This window comes from Crocodylus siamensis, chromosome 7, assembly GCF_052110815.1.
Source record: "Crocodylus siamensis isolate JL-2025a chromosome 7, ASM5211081v1, whole genome shotgun sequence".
NCBI lineage: Eukaryota > Metazoa > Chordata > Crocodylia > Crocodylidae > Crocodylus > Crocodylus siamensis.
The window spans coordinates 14,272,806-14,300,040 of record NC_143401.1 but is presented as its reverse complement, the minus strand read 5'-3'; the positions used below and the strand labels follow the sequence as shown (position 1 = coordinate 14,300,040).

At 44.5% G+C, this 27,235-nt stretch overlaps 1 protein-coding gene across 2 annotated transcripts in view; it reads right to left on the bottom strand.

The window, feature by feature from the left end:
- HIVEP3 (HIVEP zinc finger 3) overlaps nt 1–27,235 on the bottom strand; it is a 529,666-nt gene that overhangs the window by 240,169 nt on the left and 262,262 nt on the right. For both annotated transcript variants that reach the window (XM_090056875.1, XM_090056873.1), the window contains one exon: nt 7,002–7,083. The gene's annotated coding sequence lies outside the window, so the exon portion shown is untranslated. The remainder of the gene's footprint in view (nt 1–7,001; nt 7,084–27,235) is intronic.

Sequence of the window (27,235 nt, the reverse complement as noted above, 5' to 3'; positions counted from 1 at the left end):
ACAGTAGTTTATGACCGTTCGACCTCGTCATCCCTTGGGGCGCTCTGGTGAACAAACGTTCCCCCAGATCCTGGTGGTCACCCCTGATAAACTTATAGGTGGCCATCAGATCACCCCTGAGCCTCCACTTTTCCAGGCTAAAGAGCCCCATGGCTCTCAGTTTGTCATTGTAAGGTCTGTTTTCCTGATCTGTGATCATGCATGTGGCTCTTCTCTGGACCCTCTCAAGTTTCTCCACATCCTTTTTGAATTGCAGAGCCCAAAACTGGATGCAGTACTCCAGCTGCAGCCTCGCCAAGGCTGAGTACAAGGGAAGAATGACATCCTGGAATTTGCTTGAGAAGCATCTATGGATGCAAGCCAGCATTTTGGTCGCTTTACTAGCCACAGCATCACATTGCAGGCTCATCTTCATCTTGTGGTCAATGATGACCCCCAAGTCTCTTTCTTCCGCAGTGCTAGCCAGCCTATAAGGGTGCTGCAGGTTTTTCCTCCCAAGGTGGAGAACGTTGCATTTTTTAGTGTTAAACACCATCAGGTTCTCATGCGCCCATTTGCTGAGCCTGTCCAGGTCAGCCTGGAACACCCGCCTTTCACCTGGCGTGGATGCTTTGCCCCAAAGTTTGGTGTCATCAGTGAACTTGGCCAGTCCGCTCCTGACTCCAATGTCCACATCATTAATGAAGATGTTGAACAATATGGGTCCAAGGACAGAGCCTTGGGGGACCCCACTGGTCACAGGACACCATGATGAGTGACTGCCATCAATTACAACCCTCTGGGTCTGACCACGGAGCCAGTTTCCCAGCAAGTGGATCATGGTTGACCCAAGGCCACAGTTGGCTACTCTGGCCAAGAGGTGATCATGGGATACCAGATCGAAGGCTTTTTTGATGTCAAGATACATGACTTTAATCTCATCTCCCTTGTCCACGTGATAGGTCACCTGGTCATAGGAGGAAATGAGATTGGTCAAGCAAGAACTACCCACAACAAACCCATGCTGGTTATCCCTTAGGATGTTGGCCTCAGCCAGTCCATTAAGGATAGCCTCTTTAATAAACTTTTCTAAGATCTTCCCCAGGATAGAAGTCAGGCTAATGGGCCTGTAGTTAGCCAGATCCACTTTCTTCCCTTTCTTGAAGATAGGCACCACATTGGCCTTCTTCCAGTCTTCGGGTACTACACCAGAGCGCCAGGAGTTTTCAAAGATCCATGCCAGGGGCTGGGCTGTGATGCTTGCCAGCTCCTTGAGTACCCTGGGGTATAGATTGTCAGGGCCGACTGACTTGAAGGTATCCAGCTTCTCACGATGTTCCTTCACGAAGTCAGCGTTTATGGAGGGCAAGGGATCTCCCCCACCTGGACCTCCCTGTCCTGTAGTGGGCATGGGTGTCCTATGGGACTGATGAAAGACTGACGCAAAGTACCCATTTAATAGGTTGGCTTTTTCCTGGGCGTCAGTTATCAGTTGCCCCATCTGGTTCAGCAGGGGTCCAACGTTGCCCTTGCTTTTCCTCCGGCTCCCCACATATCTGAAAAAGGACTTTTTATTGTCCTTGATGCTCGAAGCTAGTTGGAGTTCAGTTGCAGCCTTGGCTTTCCTGGTTTTCTTCCTGCAGGACCAGACCAGTGCAGAATAATCCTCCTTGGAGATTAATCCCATCCTCCATCCTTTGTAGGCTTTTCCTTTTAGCTTTAGGAAGCCTGCTAGATCCCTGGAGAGCCAGGGGGGCTGCTGGGCCCTCTTGCTGCCTTTCCTTCGAGATGGAATAGACTTAGCTTGTGCATTGAGAATCGCTCCCTTGAGGAGCAACCACCCTTCCTGAACTCCCATCTCCCTGGGGTCATGGTCCCTAAGGGCCTGACCAACAAGCCTCTTGAGCTTGTCAAAGTCGGCTTTCCTGAAGTCAAGGACTTCTGTGTTGCTGACTGACTTGCCAGCTTTATGGCGGATGGTGAAGGTGATCAGCTCGTGGTCACTGTCACCCAGCTTCCCATCGATCATTAGGTTGCCGATTAGGTCATCCCCTGTAGCCAGTACCAGGTCAACCAGTGCTTTGCCTCTCATTGGCCCATAGACTTTTTGAGTCAGGTAGAGGTCATCCACGCAAGAGAGAAAGCTTTGCAACCGTTCAGATTTTGCTGAGTGATCCTCCCATGAGATGTCCGGGTAATTGAAGTCACCCATGACAACCAAGGTCCTGGAGCATGCAGCCTCAGCCAGCTCCCAGGCAAACTCCTGGTCAAGCTCAGGATTTTGGGTGGGAGATCTGTAGTAGACTCCCACCATTGTGTCCCCTGTGCCATGTTCCCCATGGATTTTAACCCAGAGGGTCTCTAGCTGTCCACCCTGGTTGCCAATATCAGCTTGCAGGGACATGTAGCTTTCCTTCACATAGAGAGCTACACCCCCGCCCCTTTTATCTACACAATCCCTCCTGTGCAGGGTATAGCCATCTATACCCGTGGTCCAGTCATGGGTGGAGTCCCACCAGGTCTCCGTTATCCCAATGACATCATAATTCTTTGAACTGAGCAGGAGGATGAGCTCGTCCTGCTTGTTGCCCAGGCTCCTGGCATTTGTGTACAGGCAGGCAAGAGTCCCCTTGGGGGCTCTTACCTTGCCCACAGATTGTACCAGGGCTGGGGCAAGGGTGGGCTCCCTTAAGTGCCTTGGTCTTCTGGCTTTGCAAGGGTTGCTCAGCGGGCCAGCAGTGGCGGTAGTCCCCCCGTCCCCCAGTGGGCTTAGTTTAAAGCCCGGTGGAGCAGGTCAGCCAGTCTGGCTGAGAAGATCCTCCTCCCCAGGGGAGAGAGGTGGAGGCCATCTCTTCCCAGCAGCTCGCTGCCTCTCTCACCAAAGAGTGGGCTGTGGTCACAGAAGCCAAAGCCTTCCCAATGACACCAGCTCCGCAGTCTTTGGTTGACTAGGTGGATCCTCCTCTCCCTCCTCAGCCCATAGCCCGAGACTGGGAGGATCGTCGAGAACACCACCAGTGCTCCCAGACCCTTAAACCCCGCTCCCAAATCCCTGTAGTGCCTCATGACCCGGCTGGGAGTGCTCTGAGCCGTGTCATTGGTGCCCACATGAATAAGGAGCATAGGATAGTAGTCTGTGGGCTGAAGGAGCTTTGGGATCTTTTCCGCAATGTCCCGGATGCGGGCCCCTGGGAAGCAGCAGACTTCCCAGGCTAAGGGGTCAGAGCGGCAGATTGACCCCTCAGTCTCCCTCAGGATGGAGTGTCCCACAACAAACACCTTACGTTTTGTCTTGGGGAGAGTGGGGACAGTAGCTGCAGGTGAGCCTGTGTTGCCTGCAGGAGCTGGCAACTCAGCAGGCTCTGCTGGAATAGCAAGAGGCTCATACCTGTTGCTAAGCTCCGGCGGGGCAGAGGCCTTGGTGCAGTGGGCCTTAAGGCCCTTGACCACCTTGGTCCATGCCCCTGGCTGGACAGACTGGACAGAGTGGGAGGTCCCGGAGTCCTCCTTTGTCCTGGAGGGAGACGGTGCTCTACCCTGCGGCTCCTGGGGGAGAAGGGCCTGGCAGTAGGAGTCAATCTCCTGCTTACGGTCCCCGATGGCACGTAGTCTCTGGACTGTGACCTGGAGTTCTTCCAGCTGGCGTGCCAGAGACCCCAAAAGGGAGCAGACCCCACATGGGGAGGTGGCCATGCTCCTGGGCCCCAGAGCCTGAGGGACAGGCAGCCCCTGCAGCCAAGAGCAAGGGGCTCCATCTGCCTGGAGCCTGAAACCATGGGCTCCATCTGGGTGGCCATCTCTGAGGTGCCCAATGGGGGGGCCACAGAGCCCAAGGGGACCCTCGGGGTGCGAAGTGTGCCCATCCATGTCATGCCGTATAATGAGCTATAAGCTCTGGTGGAATGAGAGGATATCTTCTGATGAAGTCTGCCCTGTGCTCATGCTGGAGAGATGCATCTGCTGCTTGCAGAGTGAAAAATCTGTCCTCTTCAATTATTGTTCATTGACAAGACAAAAAGACTTAGCATGCCTCAGTCACTAAACCAGTACAGCATGGAGCTGTTATGCTTCTAGGAAAAGCAACACTCTTGCTCTGACCACAGTTACATTGCTTCCAGGCCAAAGGCTTCTCTCCAAGAAAGATTGCCGCTTTCACTTTTTCTTCAGCAATAATTACAGACAGCCTGTGTCCTTTTCTCCCCCAACCATAAGCTTCTACATGGCTTCCAGTCTTATCCACTCAGCCTGAAAATGATACCTCACTGCCCATCCAATACCATCTCTTTTTAACAATGAGAGGAAACTAAGGTTGTGGAACTACAAAATATTGTTCTCTCTCTGATACCCACACCTGGCTCCAAAGACACCGGTAAATTGCCAGGGACATACATCTCTGCAGTTAAACCATAACTTTCAAAATGATGAGCAATTAACAGTATTTGTCTTTCAAGGACTCAGTTAATATTTCTTGTATGAGCCAAGTAATTCAAATTCATTAAAAACATAAGAGTACAACATCCATTGGGTATGTTCTCCCAAATGAAAAAAAAAAAGGTGTTTGTGGCCAGTATTAATGTTTGGTTCCACAAAGCCTTTCCATGATGAGGATCTATAAGGACATCATACAATGATTTCATTTTTATGAATGGAAGTTAGGCAGGCATTGCCACTATTTTATAGATGGGGAAACTGAGGTATAGAGAAACTCAATGGTTTTGCATGGTTGCACTATGATCCTGCAGAGGTAACAAGAGAATATTGCTTTCCTGAGTCCCTGTCCCTTGTTCTGACCCTATAACCACTATTCCCTTCCCTTCACCTAAGAAAAAGCAAGCTCTCTATTTATAAAAAGGTTTTTCAAAAAGGATGTTCCCACCTCCCATGCACTGATTGTACAAGTGGGCTTTCAGTCATCTTTGCTGCTTCAGACAAAGAACGTACTTGTTAGCTCTGGATACAAGCCGACAAGTTTCAGAGCTGTGAAATACTCTGCTGAAAAATCCAAACACCCGCCTTACCACAGCTAGAGAAAATTATATCTTCCATTGGTTACAAAACTGTGTGGTGTAAGATGGGGGATTACAGACTTCACCATTACGCTCTAATATTTCCTCATTCCGTTTCCAATCTTTAGGCAACTTATAAGTAGGTTAAACCTGTGGGAAGATCTGAGCCCATGTAGTTGGACGTCTTAGACAACTTCTGCTGCCTGTGAGAGATGGTAAGTAACTCAGTGTCCACTGTTTTCATTTTTAATTTGAATCTCTTCAGCGATTTCTGGGAAAACACCAGGTCACCCATTGCTATATTCCAGTCTAGTCTCACATACTAGGTACCTACTCAGGAGGAAGATATCCAACACCACCTTTATTTTTATTGGAGCAGTCCCAAGCATGCAAAACCCAAAGGCAAGAAATTCAAAATTCAAACAGGAAATAAGGATCTAATTGTAAGAGTAAAAGTAATTAACTGTTGGAACAACTTCCTGAGGGGTGAACTGGATTCTCCATCACTTGAGGTCTTTAAATTGAGATTGGATGTCATTCTAAAAGATTGTAGAGATGTAAGAGCAGATTACCATAATGTGGCGTTACAGCCTTAAAACGTGCGATTCTTTGGCGCTAGAAAGCTAATGCAATAGAGGTTCCCATTTCATTCTACTGTGGGGGCTAACACTTTGGCCCTAATCAGTAGCAGGTGGTCTACTCTCTCTCTCATGACTGACATTGTGCAGTTATTTCTGGGTACAGAAAAGTCAAAATGAAGGAGAAAATACTAGCTGGCTTTTCAGTACATTCCCAGGGCTTTGCCTGAACTCACAGCTACATACATTGCTCTCTGCTTCCAAATCACAAATGGCGATGGGGTAGCCACGATTATATTGCCAAAAAGAAGCAGACTGATTGCTCTGACTGCTGTACGTGACAATGAGTAAATCTAACCTACATCCCTGAAAGCACTGTTCAAGCTAAGCGCCACTCTCCTCAGCTCCCAGGTAGGTACAGAGTGCTACCAGCAGTCTCTCCAGAATTAAGGCTGCTAACTGGGTGCTCCCCACCTCATCCTATTCCAGTAGGTTTGGCCCTGAAATTTCCCTGTTTTGGAACAGATATTCTTGGATAGGAAGTAAAAGGAAAAAACGTCTTAAATAAATTGGATGAACCAGCTCTTGGTATGGGACTAAGAAAAATTACAAGTTTTTTATACTAGGGAAGAGTTCTAATCTTTGCCCACTCTAAAAAGGCCGCCTTTCAAAGATGTTAATGAGAGCTAACGCATAACAACCTTTGTTTAAAAAAATACAGTTGGTAAAACTTTTGTTTAAAAAATAAAAGACCGTTTTAGGTCAAAGTTCTAAGTATTATATGAACTTCATGAATCATTGCTGGCAAAGGTTACAATCCATCCTAAGACTGCAAGAAATACAAGGAGGCTATAACAAGCACCTACACCCTTTTAAAAAGCAGTCCTTCTGCCCAGAGACCTAAAAGAGCTGTGCCCTGGCTGGCTGGGATGCGATGTGTGTAAAAATAAACCGGGGGATAAGGACATTAGCAAAAAATGGTGGTTCAGGATAAAGAAGAAAGATAAAACCCAATGAGAATGGAGGCCTGATCCCTTAGTACACAAGGAATCTTTCCAAAAAACCCCAAACCCAAACATCCTTACTGATACCTCCTCCTGGAATTAAAAGTCCTCCAGCATTCAGCATCACAAGATATTAGTGAAGACAAAGCTATAACTAGTTGCGGCAGACACCAGAAACCCTCATGTAACAACATCAGAAAACAATCACATAGGTTCTTGTCCTCAGGCAGATGTGCTCCTATAGTATATTGAATGCTTTCTTAGAAACCCTGCTGCTTTACCTTAGAATGGCAGCATCCTCTTGAAGGCCTTGTAAGCTCCACTCTTTATTCAGTCTTTCCAAACCAGGAGAGCAGATCCACAATGTCATTTACCCAGAGTCATGATTGTGGAAAGATACGTGCAACAGTCCAAATCACCTCCAAGTCTCTTACCTGTAGAAATACAGCTACTTATTCATGTCTTTGATGTTTCAGTAATACTCCGGCATCAATACTGGGATTTATGAAAGGAAGTCTGTGGGGAGAAGCAAGAGAGAAGTCAAAATGTAGCTTCCCTTTGAATCAGAAAATAACACGTGAGTGAACCATGTTAATCTCACCAACATACATACACTGTTATCACATCCGTGCTAGTTACTTCGGCCACTCACACGCCTTCACTGAACCCATCGCCTCCAATATGCCATGTGCTTTTTCTTCCTCCCTCCACTGTGCCTTTTTCACTCACTTCTGTCTTTTTTTTCATTCTGCTCAATTTTTTCCTTATTCTTTCAGTGGATTATTTCCCTGCCCCTCAGTCTCTCCATGTGCAATATGAATTCAGTAGCATTTCAGGTAGTGTTGAACTTTTGAAACTTCACTGTTCGAGGGAGTATTGAATGAAGCTGACCAAGCCCACCTGCACCTAGTTTAAAGGCTCATCTTCAGATGCTGTTATTGTAGGGTTATGTTTTTTTCATGGGGTCAGAAATATTTGATCTGAAATACGTTTAAAGAATGTCACAGGGATCCAGACATTTTATTTCAGTTTAAAATGATTCATTTGCAGCCATGGAAAGATAGGATGAAACCTCTGGGAAAAAACAACTGAGCAAGAACCAAGAACAAGGTGGTAATAGGCTTTTGCCTCATCTAAGAAAGGCGACGGTCTCCTGTAGCTGTAGAGCACCTGAGGTGCAGCTCTCAGTGAAGATGTAACCACTGTGACCTGTATGACAGGTTAAGGTGGAGAGATGAGGACTAGGGTGATATCTGCACATCTCCAGAGAGCAATCCCATTCCTTCAATGGGGGCATTTACATGCTGGGAGGAAGTAACAGAATAATTTCTATACTTTAAACAAGAAACTCAGAGTTGGTCTCAGGCTGAACTTCTGTTTTCCATTAGGTAAAAGAGAAGTCTGCCCTTTGTGTGTAAGTATAGAAGCTGGGAGGAAGTCTGGGAGAGGAGAGGCATCCAGTTCATTAGAAAGAGGCACAAGAAAAGCAAGAGACTTGTCGGTTTGCATTACCTTAGTGTTATGCACTTGTTCCCCTCATTATAAAGAGCACTTAAAATCAGGCAATTATTCAAGACTAAGGAGCTAAACTTGAATAGAAAACAGTTATGAAAACGTACACAAGAAAATACGTTTCCAAAGGCTTTTAAGGACAGATGCTAAATACAGATCTACAATGCAATATGGTTTCAAGAAAAAAGCAGCACAAGAAAGCTTCTGACAGCTGCTATTGTGTAATATGAATAAGAGTGCCTTCTGACAGCCTCTGCAGAAGAGCACTGCTGCAGCAGCATACTAAACCTGCCAGGCAGTGTCACATCAGCTGGATTCGCACTCTAGCATAGCCACACTTGTTAGAGCAGATGTGGTGTTGCTCTAACCAACGCTGATAATCTTCAGGAAAGGTGGAGCAGAGACTGGAGAAGTGTCTAGGAAAGCATTTTCACAGGCGAGTGTGTGAATGAAAGAAAGGAAGGGATTGTAACCAGTAGGAATCTATAAAAAATGTCAGAGACAACGCAAGATTTGCCCTTGTACAACTCCTCTTATCTTAGGGTTTCTGCTCTCTTTATACGTTTTCATTCTCACAAGCCTCTGTGAAGTGGGCAAATTATATTGTATCTGCTTTATGGATGTGGAAACTGAGGAACAAAATGCTCCGGTATCTTACCTAAGGTCAGACAAGAGGACTGAGCTAGAGCCAAAAATAAAATCCAGAATTTTTAACACTAGGGCTTATGTTCGATCTGACTTTTTCATAGTTCTTTACAGGTGCTTCTCTACCACTCACTGTCTTAAAAATAGATTAAAGGACCTATTGGATACCGAATGCTCTTTCTTTATTAGAAGGTTTTTTCCCCACAGTGTATATGTCTGTGCACAAATACAGGGGCATTTGGATGTTGTTAAGAAGTATGCACAATGGTCATCACAAACATATTCAAACATACTTACTTGACAGAGCTAAACATAAGCACTGAAAATATATTTTAAGCCATCATGAACAAAGAACTGAGACATTTGTTTTGAAGGAAAATGCTACCATAATAGAATAACAAAGGGGGAACAAGTTAAAAAGATATTACAGTATTTAATCTTGCAACTGTCTCTTAAGGAAAAGGTCTACTGAATTTAACATGGATGAAAACAAGAGGATTATTTTACTAAGCATGTTAAGAAGCCATAGGCCTTATGTAAAATGAGATCTTTTAAAATGTTTTTAAATCTTCCTTTTGAATTCTGTATCATAGATAAGAGTATCGTAAAATATATAGAAAACCCCCCCAAAACCCCACCCAGATAGTACCCACTTTTTGTTAAAATCTATCCGACTTCATTTGTCCCTTTCTTTAAAATAAGTGTACCCAAAGGTCTTAGAATTATTTAGGAGGAAATCAAATCGCTATAGTGTTCTACATTTAATAACATCTCCACCCACAACAACTCTGTTCCTAGAGAACTATCAGTATTTATGAAATGCCAGAAAATACTTATTGGAAAAAAAAGTGTTGATCTATTACAAGCAGTGAAAAGTGTATTGAATATAATAAATGTAAATATGAAACGCATGCTTTCCCCAAGTACAATAGTTTTGTTTCCAGAAGTCTTAAGAGGTTTTTTTCTTAAATGCCCCAAATGAAATTCAGATTGCTCCTTTTATTTACAGTTAAGTCCTTTCCGATGGGACAGAATCCAGTTCTCAAAGTAGATCTAATATTCTATATTTTTCTCTGCTCATATGAAGGATAAAGGTCTATCTAAGTGATTCAGACACTATCAATGCCATTGTGAAGGACACTCTTACAAAAATTAGAAACCAAACTACAGATGCAGATGTATGAGCCTGCACGGGGGCACTCAGACCTGAATATGCTTGCAGAATATAATATCAGATAGAAGACAAATACTAAAGCCATCCAAGGTTTAAGCAGAAAGCTTTCTGTGCTTTATCTTATAGTGCTGCGTACTGACAAAAAGTCTCATGAATAAAATTACCAATGCATTACATCTCAATGGGACTTCTACAGTAATTTTTAAAAGGCTCTTAGTGAAAGCAGTTAACAATAGTAACAACAATTCTGCTACTGCTATTAGCAATACTTGGTGGCATGGTTGTATAATCCCAAGCATCTGATCATCTGAAAGCAGTTCCAAACCACTATTTAGCTTTACAGTGCAGCTGTGAAGTAAACATTATTATACCAGACATACCGAAAACTAAGCTAAGACAATACTGAAAAAATAAGTGACTTGCCAAAGAGTTCATAGCAATTCATTGGCAGAAAAGAGAAGAATCAAGGAACTCCTGGTCTAGCTATCTGACCATATCCCCTGTGTATGTATGGACCAGAATCTGAGATTGTTGGTTTTCGTGTGCCACTGATCTAAATATGAAACGCCAAGGAATGACTGTTCAACCCATCTGATAGCTTGACTGGCTTGACTCTGACCACAGACGTGGAGTGCTCAGCCGTATGAAACACTCATAACAATGGAGGGTTGATTTAAGGTCATATGGGAGATGAAAAAATGCATTTAGTTTTTAATTACATTCCTGAGCAGTTTGTAAATATCTCCAATTCCCTTCCCCGTTTGGATAGGGCACTGTGGAGAGGGGCTATGGACCTTCAGATATCAGGAAGAGATGTAACCTCTTGTCTGAGTTCTTGTAGAGACCATACCTACTAACAGCCTGGCACAGATGCCACTCACAAATGGAACAGGAATTACGTGTTAAAGGAGTCCCTGCATGGCTTGCTTTGTGCTGTTCTGTGCACATAAAGCTTGACTTTAGTGCACACACAGACAGACAGCCATTCAAAGGTAACCAGCAATACTTAGCACTTACCTAGTATTATGTACCTGCCAACTTTCCAAAGAGAAAACAAAAAGAAATCTGCCAGACTCCCCGCCCCCCCGCAAGTTGGCATCATTGGCAGGTATTTTTTCCTAGAATCAGGCAAAGCTACACTCAGCAAGAGATGGAAAATATTCAACATTTCCCCTCAACAACCCTGTCCCAAGCCATCTTTGTTTTCTTTCCTTCTATCCCTTCTTTCTCCTCCAAGCAGTTTAGTCCAGTGGGAAGGAACCTAGGCGGAAGCAGATGAGTTGGGTTATGCTCCCAGCTTTCTCTCTCTTCCATCAACTTCGTGACTTCTCCTCATTGGATATGTCAATGTTGTTCAGTGTTTCAGTTTATTTCTGTCTTGTGTGTGCCTGGGTTGTGTGATCTCTCTCCCCATAGCCCTCCCTTCACTGTAAGTCAACCACCTTGGTCCTCTCCATTCTCCTCCAGTTACGGTTTTAGGAACATATGGCATCATGAGCCCCAGTTCAGGAGTTCACTATAATTATCCCCATTTTAGACCTAGGGGGTCTTTGACACAGGCAGAGGTATGACTTGCCCAAGCCCACACAAGGTGTCAGTGGCTGAACCAGAATTAGATCACTGGCTCAGTGCATTACCTCTATTGCAACTGGTGCATTTAATTCCACGAATGTTGTGCAATACATGCAAGCTGAGCCAGGCACTGTTTAGGAAGCGCATGGAAAATCTGGCTCTACTACAGTGTTGTTCTATTTTACCTTCTTTACTGCTTGAAAAACATTTGGCCGTTACTAAAGGGAGCAAGGCTAGACACATACATTACAGTGTGTTCCAGAAATAGCACAAACTGGCTTGCACAATTTTGCAACTAAAAAGCTTCCTTTTAGCTTGGCAGCCTGTCTCTTTCCATGGAGCAGCTCTGCCGAGGGAAAACTGGCTTTGGGACTCTGGCTTCGTACGAATCATCTTAGGAAGATTTCCTGATTTTGAATGCAAGAGAGTCAAGTGCAAGAGGTTTGATACCCTTTCACTAGCTGCCAAGCTTTGGACACCTTATGCAAACTATTTAATTAGCTAGCTACATTTATGCTGGAAAACATGGGTTTAGGGTGTAACAAAAGTAGAGTAGTCTCTGTGGCTGGTGCTGTTCTTGACCCCTGTGTAGTATCTACTGGTTAGTAAAATGTGTGGTATTCAGTTTGTGTTGATAGAGCCACCAAATGTTTATGACATGGGAAAAAAAACCCCCTCATAATATAGACAGGATTCAAACAGGATGCCTATGCATTCAAAATTTGTACTTCCTTAGCTATGCTTTCAGGACTATAGACTGCCATAAGGATTGTTACACCTCCAGGAATGAGGTGGCTTTCTGGAAGAGTAAATTTATCAAGTTCTGCAATTTCCACAAACAGGATCTTCCACTCTGGACACCGGAGAAAAAAACAACAAACCTTCCACATTTTCCTTTCAGTGACCTTCATGCCCGCTCTTTAGTTAAGTGTCCCATGCCTGTTAAAAGGATAGATGCCATTGGTCTAAACACAAACATGGAAAATGTTCCTATTAATCACACAAGTATAAGCATTCTAAATTGATTGCTTGGGGATATATAACTATTTTAAGAAATAACATTATTGAAGACCCCTTGCACTAATTTAGAAGTCAGATCTATATGAATAGGCACTATCTACAAATAGAACAACTTATGGGTTTTTTTTAAGTTAAGGTTACAAATGAAAACACTGAAGCTTTAGGAAATGCCAGAACTAAGCTTGCCCACGAAGCTACAGATCAGCCCCTGCACTGACTACAGGCTATAATTACATGAGCACCTACTATTTCCTTGCCTTACCTGTAGTCAGCACAGCTTGAACTGAGGGTAAGGAGAGGCAGCACAGACTCCCACTGATAGCAAAGTTGGCAGGTTAGCTGCTAGGCAGACCAACAACTTCAGGGTGACATGGCATACGTTCTGCTGGTGAGTCACGGAGCTATTGGTGAAGAAGCACTGTAATGGTGGACATCCAGTTTCCTGATCTGGCTTCTGCCTCTGATATCACACTGCGGTCTAGGGATCAGAGCAATGTTCTAAATGGTTGACACTAGATTCTGACTTACTAGGTGCTTAACCTCTGTTCCCAAATCTGCCAGAAGCAACCTTCAAGAACCTCTCACATTTCATTATTTGAAATGAAACAGAAAGGAGCAAAAGCAAACCAACTCTCTGAGGGTGATGTGACACTCACCAGCACTCAAGTTTATGAACTGCACAGCAACAGCACAGAGCAGAATAGCTGAGATGAGAACCCATGGTGTCCCAGCACCACACCTTGTCCTTGCGTTAGAGGGAAGGCACACAAACTCCCTCTATAGCCCTCTCACAGTCATACATTCATGGAAGAAGCAAACAGGGGTGAAAGGATTAGCAAACATACAGATGCCCTGCAAAACACAGGATTTGGCAGGTCTGCCTCTTTCCGTTCCAGCAACCTTGGCAACAGAAACAGGGAAATTCCCCTCCTTTGAGTCAGAGGTGTAATCATAGCCCCTCTATCTTTTGAGCCAAAAGGGAGGGGAAGATACAACGAAGAACAGGAGTTCAATCTACAACCACAGCCAAATGCTCCTGATTAGTAATCACAGTACAAGTGAATTCGCCAAAGCCACACTAATCTTTACAGCTAGAAGGCAAGCCTTTCTCACTTTCAAGACCCACCTGTGCCTAGCTCTGTTTTCAGACAGTATCAGATTTTTGCCTTGCAAGCTACCATATTCAATCCTTTTAAGGCCCTATTTTTCTCCGGCAAGACTTTTTATCAAATCGGGTTATGGGCTCCAGGTCACTGGAGTCGTCATCTGCGATTTATAATTTATCAGTGTCTGGTGATGTCATAGGTTTTTTCTGGTGCTGTTGCTTAACTCAGTCGTTTCTGTGTCAGTGAAGAAACGGGACATGGGTGGGGACAAGAAAAACAATATTTAAATTTGAGCCTTTTCACCATCTTCACTGAAGTATCAAGGCAGAATGGGATGGGTCACTTCAGACATCAAAAGAACAGATGAAGCCTTAGAGGCAGCCCTGTGTACCTCTCCTCAGGTGGGATTTACTGTCCCTTCTCATATAATGAGTCCAGACATTTTCCCTAAGAGACTTGCTTTGGAGCCTTTTGCAAAAGAGATCAAAAGCACCCGCTTGCCTCCTGGACCGCAGCACAACTTTGCTGTTTCGCTATTTGGAAAAATGACTTCTACAGTTAAAAAACATATACATATTGGGCGGTTGTTATAGCAACAAAGGTTTCAACATGTATATATGTTTTATAGACTCCAAACTAGGTTGTCATAGGCAACCAGTCTCAGTGCTGAAGTTTAACTCAAGTTTCCTTCTTGCCTAGTGTTTTCTGAGCCATCGGCAGCCAGCAGAGATGGCGATGGGACACCAGGACATGTCCTGATATTTACTTTTGGTGACGGTTCCTGACTGACTGATTGAATACTCAGAGCAGTCACGCACAACTGATTCTGCCCCTTAAGAGGAGGGCAATTTTCTTCATCCCGTCAGTTCTGTCCTCCTTACAGGTTGCCATAGCACCTTACCCCAGCTGGGTAACACTAGCCCATGGCTCCCTCCCAAACAGATGGCTTTATGGAAAGTCCAAAAATAATTTAATCCACTTGCTTATGAGCTTTTAGTCTCTGCTGATTGGCAGACTCTCCAGGGACCACCAGCAGAAGCAGATGGTCCAGACATGAGATCAGAGCGGGAGGCTGAGGGAGTTGATCGATTGATTTGCGTGTAAGGCTCAGTAACCTCATTTGGTATAAACATGTCCAGCAGTACTTGCCAAGCAGGGACACACAGTGACAGCAGGGCAGGTGTCTGAGAGGAGAGGCTAAGGAAAGATAAAAAGTTTGGCTCCATTTTTTTAATACGCATTTCCCAGTCCTGCCAAATTACAAGATTTACTACCCTTGCATTGTTCTGTGTGTGCCAGGGGGCTGCTGGGTCGTGTGTCTGTTCCACGGGAGAATCCAGGATTTTATAAAGGAGCTGCAGGGACAGTGACTGAAACGTTGGGGGTGGCTGCACACCAGCTCTCACCCACCAGAACAAGCTGACCATGCCAGGTGCAGCAGGCAGGGACTTGTTAAGTACCCAAATCAGGTGAGACCGCCCCTCGCCTCATCACCCATTCCCTTCCCCTCTGTGGTCAGTGGTACCTTTCTTCCCTTCTTCCCCTCCCTCCCCCACCATTGCTGCTTTCCCCATTGCCTGCAACTGCCCCAGGGCTGGAGGAAGCTCTAAAGCCAGCCCTGCCCCATTCCAGCCAGTCAGGACCAGCCAGGGACACCAGCAGCAGCAGTGTTGGCAGGGGTCCCCCTCCCTGAGCCTGCTCCTGAGTGGTGGGGAACACCCAAGGGGACTGGGCAGGGAGAAGGAACCATCTTGCCACCACTGCTGTTCCCAGCTGAGCCCGGCTTCCTGTACAGCCCAATTAAAGAGTGCCTCTGGGGCTCCTCTTGCCCCAGAAACAATAGGGCCAGCCAGAGGCAGTGACAGGGGCAGTAGGAGGGGAGGGGGGAAATGGGGGGGGAAGGGAGAAGAGGAAAGCTACTGTTGATGGGACAGGAGTTTAGGGGATGCCAAGGCGGGGGCGATTCTTACCTAGTTCAGGGACTCAAAATAGTCCCTGGCTGTTGCTTGCATGGTGTGGTCTGAAAGGGGCGAATGACTGCACCAGTGCAACCCCCCTGGATCCACCCCTGGGCAAGTAATCCCCCTAACAAACTCAGAAGCAGGAAGTGGTAAACAGAACAATTTAGCAACCACTACTGGGAGAAAGAAAAAGGGAAGCTCCTAGGAAATCAGATGACAAATGCACTTCTGGCAGATTCCTTAAGTGATGGTACTGCATACAAATAAATGTGTGGTTCTGTGGCTGCCAGGCTAACACAGCTTGTCCTGTTCCCCCTGAACAAAATGCCAGATAAAAGGCAGGGTCAGGCTCATCTCCTTTCTCCATTCCTGTAAGCCTGTATGGTTTAGACAAGCTGATCCTGTACAGTGTACATCAGTAAAAAAGAAAATAGGAGGCAATGGGCATGTTTACATGTGCATTAATATGTCATTTCTACTGTGCATTAAGTTTAGTACCTCTAATATCAGGTACTACATAAATGTGCAGTAGCTGGCAGTAATGCACAGTAGCAACAGTGCACAGCCTTTTTGTGATACTTAATGCACAGTAGACTAATTCTACTATGCATTAGCACATTAGCACATTTTTGCCATGATGTGCTAATGTGCATAAAAGTAGTCTACTGAGCATTAAGTGTCTCATGTACATGCCCCCAACAAGTAAAAAAAGTACTAAAACTGAAGGGAGTAAACATCCGCATGGGGAGCAATTACTCTGAGGATAGGAGGAATGAAACTATGTAAGTGAACATTTAGACCAAATATTAAGAAAACTTCCTTCAGCTGAGATCTCTGACATTAAAGAAAGAAACCCTGAGGGAAGTGGTGGGAGACACATTAGCACATTTAACACTGGAATGGACAAAACAACAGAAAATGTCCTGTGTGAAACAACTGTGCATTAGCCCCAGAGATACCAGGTAGATCGCACATTATATGCCTCTCCATTTCTAATTGCTGTGATTTCATTATCTCTTTTCCACAGCATGCTCCTTAACATCAAAGCCGATTTTTTATTCTCATTTATTTCTAGAGGTAACCTTATCTTCACCAACAATGTTAGCAAATAAACACTGAAGAAGTGCTCAGACTAGCTTAGCCTGAAACCCACAGCAGTGTAGCCGTGGTAGCATGGTAGCACAGGCCATCTCAGGAGGCAAGCTGGGATTCCTGATGAGCTTGTACAGCCTGCGCTGAAGCTCATGACATTGTGGCTGAGGTACTGTTGTCATCGGAGCAAGCTAAATTACAGCTACCTTAGATGAATTTCCATGTGGTGCAATTACACCTCAGGATTGCAGTGCAGACGTACCCATGGACAGCTGCTCAGTGAGAAACAAGCTGAAACTCACCCGCCCATTTCCCCTCCCCTCCCATGCCCTCTGCTAATCATCCCAAACCATCAGCTCCCAACCTACAAGAAGTGAAGAGCAACTTGTTAGCATATAACATCTAGAACAGTTGACTCTTCAGATGCGCTTCTCCGAAGCTGTGAATTACTCCAGTATGCGTGCATGCACATATGTGCGTGCGTGTATGTGTACATAGCTTGTAAAATAGCCATTAAGACAATACTTTGTTATTTCTAGCTATGGAAAAAACAAGGCTGTTGGCCTAGAGTAGAGAGATTTTACGTTTATTACCCATGCCCTGAATCAGTCATTTCTCTCTTCCAATACTCATTATTTTTCTTAAAGTTCAAAATGGAATATTTTCCCAGCGGAGCATTACTAAAAGAATGAATGCTATGCAGCACATGCACATACATATTTGGAGAGTTGTCTGAAAACAGGTCCTTCATTAAACTTTCAGGCATGTGCCCGTGTATATATGCACCTGCATGCATGCACACACACACATTTGAGTAATTCAAAGCTTCGGAGAAGTGTATCTGGAGAGACAACTGTTTAAGGTGCTATTTTGCTAACAAGTTGCTGTTCACTTCTTGGAGCTGGTGGTTTGGGGGGATTAGCAGAGGATAAGGGATGGGATGGGATGCTGCACACCTGTCAACACTAATTTACAGGTGGCAATTTGTGGCGTGCAGCTCGGCTATTCAGCTTCCTGCTTTTGCTTTTGGCTGAATTAATGGTCTAGGAGCAGCAAACAGTGCTGGGTCAGAGAGGGCAGCAGCAGCCTTGCTTACTGTTGGATTTACAACATGGTTCATTTACGACTATTCTGGGATGCACCGTGGGTAACAGGAGAAGCCAAAGGGATGACGACTTATATTTTTGTCTGAGCCTTTTTTTAAGGACTTATTCTTGTCCTCTCATAAAAATAAACTGGCAGGTAGTAAATGTACTTGGCAATCCTTAAAAGTACACTCTGGAACCTTTTAGACCCTCTATCTTCTGTAATAAGATACAACCCATAACACAGAGTTTTCATTAAGAACTAAGACTGGCTATTACATGTAGTTGATACAAACTGGGTAATTTTAGCAATCCACAAAGTGCCAGAGGATGACAACATTTTTGAAGCAGAGATGTCTGAACAAATGGATGGATGTTGCCAGTTACCTCTTTCCTCACCGGATAGTGCAGACATAATGGCAGCAAAATTCATTACCATGTATTCATAAACTAAAATTCTTTTAGTTATGTGTTGTACTTAGAAAGAGGTTTTGACAAATAAAACCTTCATAAAAGCATTCGTGACATTTGTTGTTCTGCTCCTTTATTTTTTAACCCACAGAGCAGTGGTGCTATAAGAAATGGAATACTTGAGCGTTAAGTGTGTGCTACAATGCTGTTTTATACAGCAGCAAAGTGATTAATTAAAATTTACAAGAGTAATCCAAATGCCTAAACATGTTTCTTGGCAGCTGTCCCCGTTGCCCAGTGCCAATAACATCTTAAACTAATAACAACCTCAAAGTTGACCTTTGGGAGCTGCAAAGAGTCTCCCTTAAAACCCTCTGTAACTGGAGAAGAAAGGAGATAGACAATTCTTCAGGAAAAATAAAACTCATAAATATAGCAATAACTAGGATCTTTGGGCTCCACTGGGAATAGTGCTTTCCTCAGTCACAAAAAAGAAGAGTCAAAAACCCTGTATTATTACCTATTGTGCTGCATTACTGAAAGCATAGTGTGAGAGAGTGAGAAAGACATAGACCAGTTCATATCCAGTATCTGAACTTTGAGATGCTTTCAACTTTCAACTACCTTTACAGTTAAAGTTGTACCAGGCATCTTCTAGAAGTAAGCTCTAAATTGTACTATAGTGGTTAAATATTTCTTCAAAAAATCCCAAGGGATGCTTGCATTGATTATGCTGTGCCTCCTCTCCCAGCTAAAATCCATTGCAAAAAAATTTTCAATAACTTCTAAAACTTAGGGCCATTTAAAAAACAAACAAACAAATTTCTAAGGGCCACAGTCAGATCCAGTCAGTCACTGCGGTAAATCTGGAATATGTCTATTAACTTAAAAAAAGCTGATCCAGAGCAAATTCATAGTTATGCTAGACATACATGGGTATCGTTGATCAGAATCCTATTCTGCATCTAAAGGCTCCTATACGTGTACATGGAGCCTGCTCTGACATGCTAGAAATCCAGCACACCGGAGCAGACTCGATTAACGCAGTCTGCTGGAGCACAAAATCTGACATGTTTCAGCAGCCTTACACATCACATGTATTGGCGCCACCACGCATCTCCACACTGAAAAAATGGTGGTGGGGCACTTTGAAATAAAACATGTTCAATAAGCTTTAGTTCAAAGCGTCCCACTGCCATTTTTTCAGTGTGGGCATACGTGGCGATGCTGATACGTGTGATGTATGGGTGCTTTTAATTAGTGTGGCTCATTTATTAAAGCACCCGGTACCCGTCCTACAACACATGTAAAAACGCCCTAATTGACTTTTAGATTTCATTTCTATCTGCAGCAAAGTAGGATTGCCCAGATATGTGCACAAACCAGAGTTCTCTCCCTTCCAGGACAATGAACATATCACTGAGTTACATACTTCCAAAGACGTGGGTTTTCTGGAAAATTTTGAAACGGAAATTTTTCTGGAAAATTTTCCAAAGCCCTAAATAGAGTGTGATCTGATTTAGCACATTTATTTGACTTACATTCAGTAAACAAAATTAAAAAATTACCCCATATTAATTTTATGTCCCAAGAGCCACAGGTATTTGAACTGAAATATTTGATTAGGAAAAAAATTAAATATACCACACTTAATGTGGTTTAAATGTTATATTCAAACAAATTCAACGCTTTATGTGGAAAGAAATTATTTTTATTTAAAAATGTAAAGACAACACACAATAGCATGTACTTTCCTTAAATTGTTTGTTTAAATTTTTTTTTAAAAAGGAGGCGGCACTGAAAACCGTTGGCACACTAATTTTCGCACATCCAAAGAACTGTGCATGATATGCTGTGCTTTGGTTTTGATTTGACCTGCACAGCCAATTAGGTAAATTCATAACTTGATTTTTGGTTTGAATTATTATGTGAGTGCATTTACCCTCCTGTTTACAAATCAATAAAGCATATATGTACTCTCTCATACACTTCCTAGGGATAATCACCTGAAAAGCATTAATTACAACTTTGAAACTACAAAGCTTGCCTAGTATTGTATTGGCATCCATTCATTGTTACTAATGAATTTTATGAAACAATGACTTTTTAGAAATGGAAAATTTCCCAGGGAAAAATAAAGCACTAGAAAATTTTCCGCCCCACATCTCTGCATACTTCCTCTGGTTGGATGCCTTCCTCACTGTCTCAGGTATCTTTCCCTCTTAAAAGCTCACTTAGCCAGCTTTAAGAGGAAGTCCAGAGCATCTTCTGAATAATGCCTAGCTCATAATTGGGTAGCTAGGGCACTTTGATGGAAAAAGCAAGATGTAGGTTCAAAAACCCTACAGGTTAGTGGGGCCTAGAACCTAGGTCTCTAATTCCCTATGTAAATACCTTAACCACAAGGTTATAAGACAATATGTGAGATCCCACAGCCTTTAGTCACTAATTGTGACTAAGGGTTTCTAGAATCCCCCCAGAACCTATGCAGCCTCTTGGGCACAGCAAACACAGCTGCTATACATGTGGCAACGTGATCTAAACTCTGTTAGTGCCAAAAATTGCACTTAGGTGGCTAAGTGCCACTCAAACTTAGTGTTTGAGTAGAAAAGGATTTCACCCTCTGTCTTTACAAATCTTTCCTTCTTTTCAAAGCTAATGTGAAATGATTAATCCTGGTTAATTTTGTAGATATTCTTGCATCCACAGTATTTAATTCCACAGATATTGCACTAAATGTGACATTAATTAAAGTCTATGACCTATGAAAGAGCATTAAAAATAGAGGATAACATTTTCAAACTGTGATATGTAACGATAGACATATTTTGGTGTGGATTTAACTTCAGTAGGAGCAGTGAATGCTATTCACCTCTTATAATCAGGCCATTTAGTTACAGAATTATATGGAGAAAGGCTTGCAAAATAGAGTCCCCAAAACTGAGCTCCTAGCTCACTATAGGGTCATCTATTTCAAAAGTGAAGACAATAACACGTGACATTTGGTAGAAAATTTGCTCCATGCTCTCATCAGTACATTTACTGACTGTCAGTAAAAAAAAATCAGGCTAAAAATGGCTGTCAGTAAAGTCCATAATAAACTTCAGCTGTCAATAAAAACACTAAGCAGTTGTAGCTGGATTAAAGCCTCAACAGATAGAAATTATCAGCATCACCTGGTGTCCGAGCAGGAGTGCAGCACTCTTCAAGGAGCCTTCTTTCAAAAATGTGCTGCTGTTGCATCTCAGGCTGCCTGTAATGCTGTTAGGTTACAGATAGGCTTCTTTCCAGGGGGTCGTGCTGGGATAGGGAAAGTGGGGTTGGCAAGGGTAAGCCTGGAGGATGGGCTATGGGGGGAAGCATGGTGCAGAGTGAAGTTAATGCATCAATGTGTGGGCGTAAGTGGGGTACCCCAGCCAGGAGGAAGGTTCAGCACAAAATAAAACCATTGCTGCAGTCAGGCAAGGTCAACCCAAGAAAACGGGGGGGGGGGGGGGGGGTTGTTATTGGAAACTTATACTGACAACCAAACTTCTTATTTTTTTTACTATGGTTCATGTTAATACCCTAAATTTGAACCCAGCCCCTCTAACTGGTGCCTGACAGCAGGGCAGAGCTTGGCAGAAGAGTTACATTAACATTATGTAAAATGTTTATCAGTGAAAACATGTACAAGTAAAAAAAGTTTGGCTGTCAGTAAAAAGCTTGCAGATTGTCATAATTTTTTTGCCTCCTTGGATTGGCAACCTTGGTCACATCCCTCTCTAGTGGTGGACTCACATAAAGGATTACAACCTGCTTTGTATTCCCTCTGTGGGCACATCTACATGTGCATACGTGTGCTGTGGTTACTGCAAGTACTAACTAAATGCACAGTAACCGGTGCTACTATGCAGTACCACTGGCTCACACCTTTTTAAGTGATGCTAATGGAGCAGTAAACTAATTCTACTGTACTTTAGTGAAATAGCATGACTTTTGCCATGACATGCTAATGTGTGGTAGAATTAGTCTACTATGCATTTAATATGTCATGTAGATGCATCCTGTATGTGGTAGAAACCTGCACCAAGAGTCTAAAGCTGTTGGTTTTACACTCCTACTCTTTTGCCTTTATAAATTCCTTGGGAAATGATATTCAAACCCCTACAATTAAAGAATGTGTATATTGCAAAGTTAAGAAATGTCAGCATTATGCATGGCTGCACACTTCTAATTTGGTCCCCTGGCAGGTAAGTGTTATGATATTTTGTTTACCTGATTCCATACTATTTCATTCTATACTATAGGATCCTTGCCTTATTTAGCATGTTAAAATTTGTTTTGGAGGAGGAGGGAAGAAGGGAAATCTAGTAAAAACTTTTTTGTGATGTTAGACAAGATCAGTCTAACAGCTAGAAAGTAGGGCTGTGCAAAGCTTCGATCCCTGATTCGATTTGGCAGAGATTCGGCCCAATTCAGTGGCCAAAACTCCAAATCTGAACTGAATCAGAGGACCCTTTAATCTCCCCGAATCGAATCAGAACCCTCCAAATCAATTTGGAGAGATTGGGAAAGATTCAGTGATTTGGACATAGAGACAGCTTTATTTATTTTTTGCTACATCTCTCTAAGTAGGTCATGTGTGCCTGTGATGCTGGGGCACATGGAGTATCCCACAGACGCACGAGGGCTCCCCAGCACACTTGGCAGCAGACCCAGAAGTGGACCAGAAGCACTTCCAGTCCACTGTGGGGTCCACCGGGGAGCATGCGAGAGGTGACTGGTGCCTTCTGGGCCTGAGGGAGGGTACCTGGGGTCCCACTGCAGCCGATCTCTGAGCCAGGGCAGGTGCAGGAAGGCCGCCAGTACACTCCTCGGCAGACCTGGAAGTGGACCAGAAGTACTTATTCTGCATTCCTGTGGGACGCTCCATCCACCCCAGCATCGCAGCGATCACAAGCCACACCTGCTACCTCAAGGTACATAGAAAAAACGTTGAAAGCTGTGTCTATGTCCAAATCGTTCATTCTCCAAATCAGCATTGAATCTTCAGATTTGGATTCAGCCAAATCAAATCTGGGACGGTGATCTGAATCGACATATCAAATCACTGTCCCTGATTCGGGCCGAATCCAAATCGAATAGAGCTTACTTTGCACTCTCCTACTAGAAAGGTGAAGCCAGGGTAGAAGAGCACTTTATAGACTAACTGTATCAGAGGTGAGCCACAGTTTAGCATCTGCTTAGAGGTCAGCTGTGGCTCACAAAGTTATATATCTCTGTTATGTAACACTTAACCTATACAGTGCATCTTTACCCTACCTTCTGTGTTTTTTAAATATAATAATATATAAATTGCTAGTCTAATCCAAAACTGATTTTCCTTACTAATCAACTGCAGAGTGTTTTTAAAGGCATAAAACATGGGATGCGTTGAGCAAAAGGGGTTGGCCCCTGGCCAAATACAGGCTTTTCCCTAGTGGGCTTTTAACTCTTTCCCTGCCACTCATAAGTGATGGCTGTATTACAAGTGGTATTTTTGCAAACATAATGTAGCAAAGACATGGTCTTCTCAGAATTCAGATTTTGTCCATAATTTCCCTAACTGAAGGAAGAGTGTGAGGCTGAGTGAGGTGGATATAACTCTGACAGAGGGAGGGGCTTTGTCCCTGCCCCAGGGACTTTTCTGCATCTTGCATTTAACATTTAACAGGTAAACAGCAGTGGGAGATTTTCTGTCCAACTGAGAAGCGGCCACTATCCACACAGTCCTCTGTTCCACAGCAGCATACCTCTCCTGGGCTACCCTCCCTCTGGCTTGTGTGGCCCCTCAGCCCCCTCATATCTTCCCATCCTGGTTGACCAATGGTCAACTTTAAGAGAAGGATTGAAAGATGCTCCAGGCAGTGCCTGGCCAATAGTCTGGTGGTTATAGAACTTTTCTGTGAAGTGGGAGATACAGGTTCAAACTCTCTCTGAATGGGGGAGCGAAAGCTAAAACCTGAACCTCCTGCACCCCGAGTAGATGCCTAACTATTATGCTAAAAGATGGGACACCCAGGTATCAAAGGTTGCAGTTTTTTCAACTAATGTTTTGAGGACTTGAGTGCATGCCTGAATACCTGGAGCTGTGTAACTGCTACATAAGTTCACAAAAGAGTAATAGGGTTTGGCTAAGTGGAAGTTGCAATAATATTTATTTCATAATGCAAGCAAACAAATAGTCTGTCTGCAAGGTAGATAGTCCCTGCCATCTGGGCGTGTTAATAAGATTCACAAATATGTATTTAACTAAACATATTTCTCCTAGAGGCTACTAAAGTTTTGTACACTGGTGGTCAACAATATTTTCTGACAGTGGGATGAAAAGGTCCAGATCAGGTCCAAGGTGGGCTGGCACTAGGACTTAGCTGCAGACACCATTCCTACTTTCCCATGCCTGGGTGAACCCCACAGCTACCAAATACCTCTAAAGCTCCAGCCTTATCGGCTGGATCCAATAGCTCCACCAGCTGAATCTGGCCTCCAGGTCATAGCTTGCTGACCCATTTTACACAGTAACACTGAAATACATTAACACCATCAATCTGTGCTGGCTTATTGTAACAGGGAGCCTGGGGCTTCTGTTACTTTAAGGAGAGAAATGGAAGCAGATGGAGCCCAGAGAGCTAAACACGGGTTAGCCATGAGAGGGAAGGCAGCAAAGAAACTCTGTTGCCTGGGCAGGGAGCTGACCATTAGAGTGAGGGGGTGCATGTGCAGCCAGTTAGGAGAGCTGGTTGCAAGGGAATAGGCAGTTAAGGACAGTGGCTATGACTGCCAGTTGCAAAGCTAGCTCCTCTGCAATAGGACAGTAAGGCAAAGCCTGGCCTGGGACAGCAAGGGGTTGCTAGAGCAGAGGTTGCAAGCTGCCATGATAACCAGCCATCAAGTCCTAATGAGAAAATCCTGTGGGGCAGGAGCATCAGCTGACTGGAAGGGGCAGGGCTTAGGCAGTATAAAAGCCCAGGGCCTGAGCCAGGGTAGTCAGTTTGGCTCTGCTAGCTGCAAGGAAAAGAGTTCCTGGTCAGGAAGACTGTGGGAGGATGGCCAGCTGATTCCTGAGGCCTGCCTGTAAGAAGCTGATGGGTTATAAAGGAATACTATCCATAGCAAGGGAAAGCCCTGCTACACAGGCAGTACGCCACTGTTGATGTTTGCACTTGGTGCAGGCTTAGTTTGTGTTAGTCAGTGAGCTTGTTCCTTCATTGCAGTTTATGCTGGTGGTTTGAGCTGCATAGACTGTAGAGTTGGAAGGGACCCCAATGGATCATTGTGTCCGACCCCCTGCCCCCGGCAAGAAAAAAGACCGTGGTCAGACAACCCCAGCCAGGTGACTATCAAGCCTCCTCTTGAAGACCTCCAAGTTAGGTGATAGCACCACCTCTCTTGGAAGCCCATTCCATATTTTGGCCACCCTTACTGAGTTGGGTCTATTAGGGGTCGTACAGAGGTGCCAATAGTGCCTGTGGGCATGAGAGCATTTTGAGCCTCACTGAAGCTGGAGGCACAGGGCAGGCAAAGCCAAAGCAGCTTTACTGCCCAGGGCAGGGAGGAGATGGGGCCAGGGGGCCCCAACAGAGCCAAAGCAGTCTTATTGCCCCAAGACAGGGCAGAGATGGGGCCAGGAGGCCCAGGACTAAAGTATTTGAGATCAGCTGGAGACCAGAAGCCAGGTACAGCAGTGGGCTTGGGTTAGGAGGCCCAGCTAGAGAAAAGGGGCAGAAACTGAGAAAGTGGGGGGCCTCGACAAGGGACTGATTGTACAGCAACATCTGCAAGGTGTGGGCATAGCTGTAGTGGAGGTAAGAGGCTGTAAGTAGCCTTTAAGGTGGCAGGGGGCAAGGACAGGTCAGGAGGGCCCACTTAATCAGAGAGGGGCAGAACTGAGACTAGCAGGGTTTGGGAGAGATCTGCCGGCAGCCAGAAAATTGGGGCTCGCTCTAGGACCCTTAGGCATGATCTTTTGATCAAACAAATGCACGGGGGTGTGGCAGGTGAGTGAGAAAGGGAAGAAACCCTGGAGCTTGAGCAGAGCAAGGATTTTGTGATTGCTGGGGGGTGTCTCGGCCGCCCCTGGAACCTGAACCTTGCTACACCTATGTTGAATCTTATTCTTGTTTCACTCTGCTACTAGACCTTAGCTGGACAAAGGCATAACTAACTAGTGATTTGTGTGCTCTGGGAAGAGATGCAGGGTGTGTGGAGGGGGTGATTTGTATCACACCCCTGAGGGCTGGCAGTGGGGTGGAAGGGTGGAAAAGGCAACGAGTGCCTGAGGGTGCTACCTGATAGCTGCTGCGGCTCCTGCAACAGCCTGGCTTCAACTAAAGATGGGGCTGCACAGCTGCCAGGCTAAGGCTAGAACCAGCTCTACGCAGCCTACCCGGCTGGGGCTGCAAAGGTGTGAGCTCTCCAGGGACCACCATTCTGGCACCCCCACCCCTACATTGGTGCCTAGGGTCCATCCACATAGCTATATTACTGCAACTGGCCCCCCTACTTCCAGCTGAAGGTCTCTAATCTTATCCTCAGATCTGCTATCTATGTGTACTCTACTAGTTTACCACAATTTATCTTTCCCCCCCATCTTTAATATTTGGAATAAACTGAACATGAAGCCAATCTCTTCACAGCATTCAAACACTTTCATTTCCTGCCCTCTTCCACCGAACCCCAGATCATAAATAAGAAACTCTTGCGCTGGGCACACAAAGATTGCTGCAGACACATATTAAAACCCCCCTCTGCACTAGCTCAGTAGCTGATGGCTGCCTGCACCCTCCTTGCCGTAATTACAGGTACAAGTACTATTGTTGGTATTTATCACTCTGTTACTGTTACAAGGGCATTGTGTCAGGAGACCTATTTAAGCTCTATTATAACTCCTTTTGACTGACAGGCAGAGAGTAATAAGTGTCATTGCCTGTGGAAGGCCAGACACAAGGGAAGCTCTAAATAGACCTGTCAGGGAGATGCTAAAGAGACTAATACATCAACCAAATCGGTGTCCAATATATTAAATTGTTTTATCTACCCGCTCTTCAATTATAAATATTTACCAAAGCC